The sequence below is a fragment of the Aplysia californica genome, unplaced genomic scaffold, assembly GCF_000002075.1.
Source record: "Aplysia californica isolate F4 #8 unplaced genomic scaffold, AplCal3.0 scaffold00022, whole genome shotgun sequence".
NCBI classification, from domain to species: Eukaryota; Metazoa; Mollusca; class Gastropoda; order Aplysiida; family Aplysiidae; genus Aplysia; species Aplysia californica.
Window position 1 is genome coordinate 1003472 of NW_004797292.1, and position 11263 is coordinate 1014734.

Below are 11263 nucleotides of genomic sequence, written 5' to 3' on the forward strand. Positions count from 1 at the left end.
TAACAATAGAGCAAACAATCTATTTCGGTTGCAGAGAGACCTGTTCAACGTTATGGTCATTCACGAAATTATGCATGACCTCTCTCTACCTCTCTATCCACCTCTACCTACCTCTACCTCTCTCTCCACCTCTCCCTCTCTCTACCTCTCTCTCCACCTCTCCCTCTCTCTACCTCTCTCTCCACCTCTCCCTACCTCTCTCTCTCTCTCTCTCTCGCTTTAAAAAGACACCCCCACAAAAAAACAACACTCGCTGTCCGCACTTTGAGTCTCACAGTGAGGTATGATTCAGCATGAGTGTCTATGCGTGCGTGCGTGCGTGTGTGTGTGTGTGTGTGTGTGTGTGTGTGTGTGTGTGTGTGTGTGTGTGTGTGTGTGTGTGTGTATGTGTGTGTATGTGTATATGTGTGTGTGTATGTGTATATGTGTGTGTGTGTGTGTGTGTGTGTACGTATATGTGTGTGTATGTGGGTGTGAGAGAAAGGGGGGGGGGGAGGGAGTGTGTGTGAGAGAGAGTGATACAGAGAGAGAAGGAGAGACACAGTGACAGAGAGACAGACAGACAAAGAGAGAAAGAGTGTGCCATTGCAAAATACCTTATCGCTACAGCAAAGACACCTTATATCTCGTAAATGTTAATGTTCAACACCCTCATCTACTTGACATTGATCATTTATGAGGCAGGCTGTGCTGTTCCTGCCTATCAATCATGGCCAACGAGGACACAGAGGAATACAGTATCCCAGCAGACAGAACAAGATACAAGATTTTTTAAAACTCTTTCCATTCAAAAATCAAACTCAAGTCTACTGAGTGCCAAGGCAAAGAGCCTAACTTCTACACGCGACTCTGGTACATCTAATTAAACATGAATAAAAAGAAAGCACAAGACAAAGTGGAAGACATAATATATATATAAATATAATATGACCCTGAGGTACATATACAACATGAATGCAAAAATGAGCAATTACTTTTGACATAAGGTATTATTAATTGGGAATAACCATGAAGAGATAAAGAGTTTTAAAAAACACCCCAAGTAACGTCTGATGATGGCAATGGAAATGATCATGAAAAGGGACTTTTCAAACAAGATAACTTCCATTCAGGTGAGAGAAAAAGTAAGACAGACAGAAAGAAATGACAGAAGGAAAGGAAAGAAGTTGGACCTATTTGTTTGTTTGTTTGTTTGAGTAGGTGTTATACGACACTCATCATTTAGTTTTGTTCTTAGGACCTACTTCTAGGGGCGCTCTCCAATCACTCATGATAAAAAGAGGAATGAACATGAATACCTAGCCAATAATACAAACAAAAACTAGTAAGATAAATTCCACACAGTAAATTTATTAAACATATTTTTCTGCTGCCCGCACAAAAGGAGCTCTTTGCGCAGTTTTGAAAAGTCCAAAAAGACAGGTAAACTGACATACCTAGTACATAATATCAATGACAGTTCAGACAACCTTTTTACACCTTCAATCATGCCGCTGTCACTGAAACTTCTCCCTCAGACAAACTAAAAAGTGTTCTGAGGGGTCAACAATAAGCGGTCAGATATAAGTCATTACTTGAGGCTTAAGAGTCAACGAGAGGTCGGAGTTAATTCAAGACATGAATAATTAATAAAGGGTCAACAACATGGGGTCGGACAAACGGTAAATTTCTATAAGGTCACCAAGCAGGGTCGTACTGAAGTCAGGACAACAGTCCTGAGGGTCAACAACGAGGGATAGGACTAAAATTAAATGTATAAATGGTCAATAGCAAGGCATCGAGGCTAAGTCAAGACATGAGTCTTGAGGGTCCACAACGTGGGGTCGGACTAAAGGAAAAGTTATAAATGGTCTACAAAGAGGGATTGAAGCTAAGTCAAGACATGAGTCTTGAGGGTCAACAACGTGGGGTCGGACTAAATAATCAACATTAGGAGTTGGAGGTAAGTCAAGACATGAGTCCTGGGGGTCAACAACGTGGGGTTGGACTAAAGGTACATTTATAAACGGTCAACAACGAGGGATAGAGGCTAAGTCAAGACATGAATCTTGAGGGTCAACAACATGGGGTGGACTAAAGGTAAAATTCTAAAGGGTCAACCAGAGGGGACAGACCAAAGTCAAGACATGAGTCCTGAGGGTCAACAACATGGGGTTGGACTAAAAGAAAAAATCATAAATGGTCAACAACGAGGGGTAGGAGCTTAGTCAATAGGGTCAACAACATGGGGTTGGATTGAAGGTCAAATTCAAAAGTGTCACGCAGAGGGGACGGATCGAAGTCAAGACATGTGTTCTGAGGGTCAACAACGTGAAAAAGGATAAAAGGCACAGTTATATAAACGATAAAAAACGAGGGGTTGGGGGAAAGTCAAGAAATGAATTTTGAGGGTCAACAACAAGGGGTCGGACTATAGGCAAAGTACTATGGTCAGCAACGATGGGTTGGAGCTTAGTCAAGGCACGAGTCTTGAGGGTCAACAACGTGGGGTCGGACTAAAGGAAAAAAATGTAATAGTCAACAGCGAGGGGTTGGAGCTTAGTTGTTAGGGTCAACAACATGGGGTTGGATTGAAGATCAAGTTCTAAAGGGTCACCAAGAGGGGACAGATCGAAGTCAAGACATGAGTCCTGAGGGTCAACAACGTGGGGTCAGAAAAAAGGTAAATTGGTAAATTTATAAACGGTCAACAACGAGGGACAGCTGGGGCTAAGTCAAGACAAGATGTCCTGAGGGTCAACAACGTGGGGTCGGACAAAAGGCAAAGTTATAAGCGGTCAATAACGAGGAATTGGGGTTAAGTCAAGACATGAATCTTGAAGGTCAACAAGGTGGGGTCGGACTCAAGGTAAAGTTCTAAAGGGCCACCAAGAGGGGTTGGAGGAACGTCAAGACACGAGTCCTGAGGGTCAACAACGTGGGGTCAGACAAAAGGCAAAGTTATAAACGATCAACAATGAAGGATGGGAAGTAAGTCAAGACACGAGTCCTGTGGGTCAACAACAAGGGGTTGGACTAAACGTAAAGTTCAAAAGGGTCACAAAGAGGGGGAGGACTGAACAATTGAGGCCTGAGGGTCAACAACGTGGGGTCAGAATAATAATAACAACAATGCTGATAATTTCTATAGCACCCACTCCCGTGTGAACACAGCTTTAGGCGCTTTACATGTACAAACTATTTTCCCACTCGCATACGTGCGCACGCACCCACACACACACATACACACACACACCCACACACACACACACACACACACACACACACACACACACACACACACACGCACACGCACACACACACACACACACACACTCACAATCACGCGCACACACACACACACACACACACACACAATCACGCACACATTACACGCACACACTACTTGCTTATCACACGTTACAAAATGAGCACGTACAAATACATAATAAAATAATATAAACTATGCAATTCGCACAATGCATAAATGGATACATAGTAATTTACATGAACATTGTACTGAACATGAATCTACTGACATGATGATTTCATTAAATGTGTCTTTTAAAGATATTTTAAATTTAGACTCAGATGCGGTATGTCTCAAGGGTTGGGGAAAAGAGTTCCAAACTGATGGAGCAAGGTAGGCAAACGATCTTTCAGCTAATTTTTTTTTTACCTCCCTTTCTGGGACTCTTAAAAGATACTGATCGACCGATCGTAGTGATCTAGAGTTTGGAGCATAAATTTGGATAAGACCTCTGATATATGAGGGAGCTTTATTATTGGCACATTTATGATATAATATTGAAATTTTATATGCTATTCTAGCTGACAAAGGGAGCCAATGCAACGTTCTTAACATGGAAGTAATGTGATTCCTCTTCTTTTTTCTGTAGTACTAGCCTTGCAGCTTGATTTTGAAAATGTAACTTGTGAAGAGTGGTATTTGGTATGTTAGTTAATAAAGAACTGCAATGATCGAAGCGTGAAAACAAAGATGACACGAGCGTTTTCAATGAGCCTTCATTCAAAAACAGATTTATGACAAAAGATAAAGTTTTAAGTGATCAACAACGAGGGGTTGGAGCTAAGTCAAGACATGAGTCCTGAGGGTTAACAACGTGGGGTCGAACCAAAGGTAAAGTTCTAAATAATCAACAATAAGGGGGTGGAGCTATGTTAATAATTCCTACTAAAGGGTCACCAAGAGGGGTTGGAGCTAAGTCAAGGAAAGTGGGGTCAAAGTAAAGTTCTAACAGGTTAACAAGAAGGGATCAGAATAAAGTTCCAAAACTTTTACAAAGAGCGGCTGGAGTAAATCTCCAACAAAAACATGAAGACCTGAATATACACATTGGCTGTTGAACTATTTTTCTTACAGTAAACAAGCTTTTCGTTGTGTTTTAAAAAATATTTTGTAGCGCTCTAAAGGCTTTCAATTTTGTTGCATCAGTGGACTTCAAACTTTTCACAACTCCAAACTTCAAGTTAAGAAAATACTGGTGGTATCAGAACGTCTACCACAGAAGGTCAAAGGCCAAACTAACAGCTTGCAGCGCTTGTTTATTTGTTTTTTATCAAGTCATGATTGATTGAGTAGGTGTTTTACGGCACTATCGACCCAATTTGATCAAGTCAGTTAACATTAACAGCACCAACAAAGTGCAAGAAATATTACAGAATAAAAAATCCACTCCAACAACCTCACACTCAAACTCAAAATCAGCAGGAAGCTCTACCCACACCATTCTACCCCTGCAACCACCACCACACCCCCCCCCCCCAAAAAAAAAAAAAACTACACTGCCCCCTCAACTACCTCCCGCCATGGCCATGGCAATATCTACAAAATTCTACTCTGAACCTAGCCTATCCACCTAACTCCCTATCAACCTATCTGCCTATCTCTTCAGCCCCACTGCGTCATTTTAAGCCTGAGTGTGATATACGGAAATCGTAGCAATAGAGCACTGTGAGACCTGTTTGACCAGAAAAGTGGCTAGACCTTCTGTTGTCACCAAAGTTTGCATTGAAAGTAAGGAACAAAACCTCTTATGATTCTATATCAGTGACAATGTTTCTAAGTAGCTTCATTACAAAATCTCCATCTGGACATCATACAAGGAACATTGTTTTCTTGGGTCTTTGCTGGTTTTTACAGCACTATCAACACAATTTATTGTACGATGAGCTGGCCTCCGCAAATCAAGTGCAAGGGCACCCCCATCTTCGCTTCAAAGATGTGTGCAAGCGAGATATGATATCACTTTGGGAGACACTGGGAGCTGGTCTCACCAGAGGTGAAGCCCGACTGCGACAGGCAGCTGAAGACAAACGCCATCCCCGAAAGAACAGCCAGAGGCTACCAACGCAGGAAGACACCATTCACAAGTGCAGCCATGGCTACAAGGACTGCCATTCTGTGTGGACCTGTTCAGCCACAGCAAGCGCTGCTCTCGAACCTGAAATCTACGGCGCAGATCCATAGTATCCTGAGACTGAAGGATGCCATGCCATAAACACAATTTCACATGAGAGAAATAAAACAGCCAACTGTTAAAGTAGTCCATGGTAGTCATCTGGAGGAATTGACATGTCCATTCAAGAGTAGCTGCATATTGAAGGATTCTTGATGCCTGGCAATTGTCTGTTAGTTCTTGAATGACTAATTGAAGAAAACATTTTTCACAGTGCTATTGGCACAATTTGATCATGTTAGCACAGCACTCATTTGGCTGGATGTCCTGTGCAGCGCGGGGATGTTACCATCCAGGGTGAGTGGAAGGTCATTCCTGTCAGGGCATGGTATCTGCTTCTTTGGTAGCTGTTAACTGTTGGCTTGACATCTTTCTAAGAAAAATATATACGGTAGCTTGAATTACTAAATTTGAATAAAGACAATGTACATAGCTGCAATAATGGTCACTTAGCGCACACATGAGAAATAAAGTTACGGAGAAAAAGAAAAAAAAGGAATGACCCTACAAAGGCATTCTCCTTCCAACAGCTATAAGAAATAGTGGTAGTTTTTGATGGTGTATATTTTAACGAGGCATTTTTTTCATTTAAGTGCCAACTACAGATTTTCCTAAAATCTGCCTTTCATAGCACTTATTAAAAGGACGGGCAGACAATTTTAAAAATCTGTCAGCACATATGTTTAAAAACTTTTCCTTTATATATTTTTTCTTAAGAACTTGCATCTGTAAAATTTGTAAATTTTTCAAAGTAGAAAAAGGGTCGCTATAAAATTGTTTACTACCGGTTTAAAAAGACAGACATTTATAAAAATCTGTCAGTATATGTTTTATCATTTACCATTTCCACCTAAATGCCAAATTAAAACTTTTAACTTTAAATTAGAAAAACCAATTGGTATTTTTCTAATTTTACTTCAATAATAAATAAACAAGTAGTGTTCCAAGACATATTTCCTAAACAAATACCTCCTGTAGATGCTCCTGTCTGTGGGTGCTCCTCCGGCTGGTCCTCCTGTCCGCGGCTGGTCCTGGTGATGAAGACGTGTCAATTCATACAATCGTCTTACATCTAAGGGCTACAGTTTTGTATTTTTGATTCAGAAAATAAAAAGACTCGTTATAATATTATTTACTACCAGTTTAAAAGGACATAAGGACATTGATAAAAACCTGTCAGTAAATACATTCTATTATGTTCTCTTTTCACATAAATGCCAATAAAAAAACCCAACAAACTTTCACCACGAAATTAAAAAAACCCACGAAATTTATTTTTCTAATTTTACTTTAACAATTAACAAATAATTTTCCAAGACATATTTCCTAAATAAATACCTCCTGTAGATACTCCTATCTGTGGATGCTCCTCCGGCTGGTCCTCCTGTCCCCGGCTGGTCCTGGTGATGAAGACGTGTCAATACAATCGTATTGCAACTATACAGTTTGTATTTTTGCTTGAGAAAATAAAAACAGTCGCTATATTTTCTACTATCGGGTTTAAAGGCCATAATAACAGTTATAAAAACCTGTCAGTATACCGGCATGCGTTTTATTATATTACCTTTTCACATAAATTTTTTTTTTAACTTTCACTTTGAAATTGAAAAAAAGCTCCACCAGCAATTTTTCTAATTTTTACTTCAACAATTAATAAATAATGTTCCAAGACATTTTCCAGACAAATACCTCCTGTAGATGCTCCTGTCTGTGGGTGCTCCTCCGGCTGGTCCTCCTGTCCCCGGCTGGTCCTCCTGTCTGCGGATGGTCCTCCTGTCTGCGGCTGGTCCTGGTGATAACGACGAGTCAATTAATACAATCGTCTTACGTCTATACAGTTTAGATTTTTGTTTCAAAATATAAAAATAGTGGTTATAATATTATTTACCACCAGTTTAAAAGGACAGAAGGTCATTAATAAACATTTTTCAGTAATTACATTTTATCATTCTCCCTTTTCACCTAAATACAGCTATAAAACTTTTATCTTTAACAAAAAAAACTCTGTAATTATGTATGATCAAATAATGTTCCAAGACATAGTTCACCCCCCCCCCTTCCACCCCCAGGGCGGTGCTACTGACTGAGGTGTCTTCAGGCCATTCCCAAAGGGGGGACATAAACCATGTTCTTATGAATAGAAGAATTGTAATTGTAAATCAGCTGATTCATCAATGTCATGCTCATAACTGTGCCTGGACTGCAAGAGGGAACTGCTGCTTTTTCCTCTAGTTCTTTTGTATGTTTGTCAAACTCTTGTGACCCACTATTTCAGAGGTTCCTTGATAAAGCAGACTTTGTGCTGTTGAAGCTAAAGAGGTGGGCAGAGAAAGTCTGATTCCCTGTAAGGACTTCTCTGTTAACATCCACCTCTTGGCGTTCATATGACCCTATGTAGTTGCGAGCACCATAAAACCTCTACTGAAACAAAACAAACAAGAAAGATATATTTCCCTGACAAATACCTCCTTTAGATGTCCTGTCTGCGGGTGCTCCTCTTGGTGGTCCAGGTGGTCCTTACGGAACAATCCAGTATACACGCCACTCCAACATCCTCACACTCAAACTCAAAATCAGCAGGAAGCTCTACCCACACCATTCTACCCCTGCAACCTTCCACACCCCTTCCCCCCCAAAAAAAAATGAAAAACCTGCACTGCCCCCTCAACTACCTCCCACCATGGCCATGGCAATATCTACAAAATCCTACTCTGAACCTAGCCTATCCACCTAGCTCCCTATCAACCTATCTGCCTATCTCTACAGTCCCCACTGCATCACTTTAAGCCTGAGTGTGAGATACGGAAATCGTGTTGTCTGTGGGTGGTCATCCGGCAGCTGGTCCTGGTGATGAAGACATGTAAATAAACACAATCTTCTTACATCTATACAGTTTGTACATTGTTTTAAGAAAATAAAAAGAGTAGTTATAATATTGTTTTTTACCAATTTAAACGGACAAAAGGACATTTATAAAAGTCTGTCAGAAAATACATTTCATAATTTTCCTTTTTTATCAACATGCAAAAAATAAAACTTGCCTTTAAATCATAAAAACCAATAGGTACTTTCCTAATTTCACTTTAATAGTGAATTAACAAATAGAGTTCCAAGACATATTTCCCAGACAAATACCTCCTGTAGATGCTCCTGTCTGTGGGTGCTCATCCGGCTGATCCTCCTGTCCGCGGCTGGTCCTGGTGATGAAGACGTGTCAATTCATACAATCGTCTTACATCTAAGGGCTACAGTTTTGTATTTTTGATTCAGAAAATAAAAAGACTCGTTATAATATTATTTACTACCAGTTTAAAAGGACATAAGGACATTGATAAAAACCTGTCAGTAAATACATTTTATTATGTTCTCTTTTCACATAAATGCCAATAAAAAAAAAAACAAACTTTCACCACGAAATTAAAAAAAACCCACGAAATTTATTTTTCTAATTTTACTTTAACAATTAACAAATAATTTTCCAAGACATATTTCCTAAATAAATACCTCCTGTAGATACTCCTATCTGTGGATGCTCTTCCGGCTGGTCCTCCTGTCCCCGGCTGGTCCTGGTGTTGAAGACGTGTCAATACAATCGTATTGCAACTATACAGTTTGTATTTTTGCTTGAGAAAATAAAAACAGTCGCTATATTTTCTACTATCGGGTTTAAAGGCCATAATAACAGTTATAAAAACCTGTCAGTATACCGGCATGCGTTTTATTATATTACCTTTTCACATAAATATATATTTTTTAACTTTCACTTTGAAATTGAAAAAAAGCTCCACCAGCAATTTTTCTAATTTTTACTTCAACAATTAATAAATAATGTTCCAAGACATATTTTCCAGACAAATACCTCCTGTAGATGCTCCTGTCTGTGGGTGCTCCTCCGGCTGGTCCTCCTGTCTGCCGCTGGTCCTGGTGATGAAGACGAGTCAATTAATACAATCGTCTTACGTCTATACAGTTTAGATTTTTGTTTTAAAATATAAAAAGAGTGGTTATAATGTTTACCACCAGTTTAAAAGGACAGAAGGTCATTAATAAACATTTTTCCGTAATCGCATTTTATCATTCTCCCTTTTCACCTAAATACAGCTATAAAACTTTTACCTTTGACAAAAAAAACCTGTAATTATGTATGATCAAATAATGTTCCAAGACATAGTTCACCCCCCCCCCCTCCCCCCAGGGCGGTGCTACTGACTGAAGTGTCTTTAAGCCATTCCCAAAGGGGGGACATAAACCATGTTCTTATGAATAGTAGAATTGTAATTGTAAATCAGCTGATTCATCAATGTCATGCTCATAACTGCCTGGACTGCAAGAGGGAACTGCTGCTTTTTCCAAATCCATACTATCGTCATTTCCTCTAGTTCTTTTGTATGTTTGTCAAACTCTTGTGACCCACTGTTTCAGGGGTTCCTTGATAAAGCAGACTTTGTGCTGTTGAAGCTAAAGAGGTGGGCAGAGAAAGTCTGATTCCCTGTAAGGACTTCTCTGTTGACATCCACCTCTTGGCGCTCATATGACCTTATGCAGTTGCGAGCACCATAAAACCTCGACTGAAACAAAACAAACAAGAAAGACATATTTCCCTGACAAATACCTCCTGTAGATGTCCTGTCTGCGGGTGCTCCTCTTGGTGGTCCAGGTGGTCCTTACGGAACAATCCAGTATACACGCCACTCCAACATCCTCACACTCAAACTCAAAATCAGCAGGAAGCTCTACCCACACCATTCTACCCCTGCAACCCTCCACACCCCTTCCCCCCCCAAAAAAAAAAGAAAAACCTGCACTGCCCCCTCAACTACCTCCCACCATGGCCATGGCAATACCTACAAAATCCTACTCTGAACCTAGCCTATCCACCTAGCTCCCTATCAACCTATCTGCCTATCTCTACAGTCCCCACTGCATCACTTTAAGCCTGAGTGTGGGATACGGAAATCGTGTTGTCTGTGGGTGGTCATCCGGCGGCTGGTCCTGGTGATGAAGACGTGTAAATAAACACAATCTTCTTACATCTATACAGTTTGTACATTGTTTTAAGAAAATAAAAAGAGTAGCTATAATATTGTTTTTTACCAATTTAAACGGACAAAATGACATTTATAAAAATCTGTCAGAAAAAAACATTTAATCATTTTCCTTTTTTATCAACATGCAAAAAATAAAACTTACCTTTAAATCATAAAAACCAATAGGTACTTTCCTAATTTCACTTTAATAGTGAATTAACAAATAGAGTTCCAAGACATATTTCCCAGACAAATACCTCCTGTAGATGCTCCTGTCTGTGAGTGCTCCTCCGGCTGGTCCTGTCCGCGGCTGGTCCTGGTGATGAAGACGTGTCAATTCATACAATCCTCTTGCATCTATACATACAGTTTGTATTCTTTTTGTGAAAAAATAAATTGCAGATAAAATATTTTTGCTACCGGTTTAAAAAGCAAAGACATTTTTAAAAATTTGTCCCAAAAATATGTTTCATCTTTTTCCTTTTTTCACCTAAACATTTTTTTAAAATGTTTACCTTGTGCTTGTAATCAGAAAAACCAATAGGTATTTTTCTAATTTTACTTTAATAGTAAATTACCAAATACAGTCGAAACTGCCCTGACGGCCACCTCTATAAGACGGCCACCTCTATAAGACGGCCACCTCTATAAGACGGCCACCTGTAAAACGGCCACTTTCCATTCCCCCCCCCCCTCTTGCGTTTTTTTCTATATAATTTAACTGTGTAAAATGGGCCGCGGCCACCATATTTTAACACACAACCCCTATCACACCAA

General features: G+C 39.8%; 1 long non-coding RNA gene across 1 annotated transcript in view; it reads right to left on the reverse strand.

Annotated features, from left to right (window-relative positions):
• Positions 1-8616: 8616 nt before the first annotated feature.
• The window catches only part of LOC106013184, a 4765-nt gene continuing 2118 nt past the window's right edge, over positions 8617-11263 (reverse strand). The window contains exons 2-3 of the long non-coding RNA XR_001185270.1: positions 8964-9025; positions 8617-8656 (exon numbers count right to left, since the gene is read on the reverse strand). This is a non-coding gene — a long non-coding RNA (uncharacterized LOC106013184). The remainder of the gene's footprint in view (positions 8657-8963; positions 9026-11263) is intronic.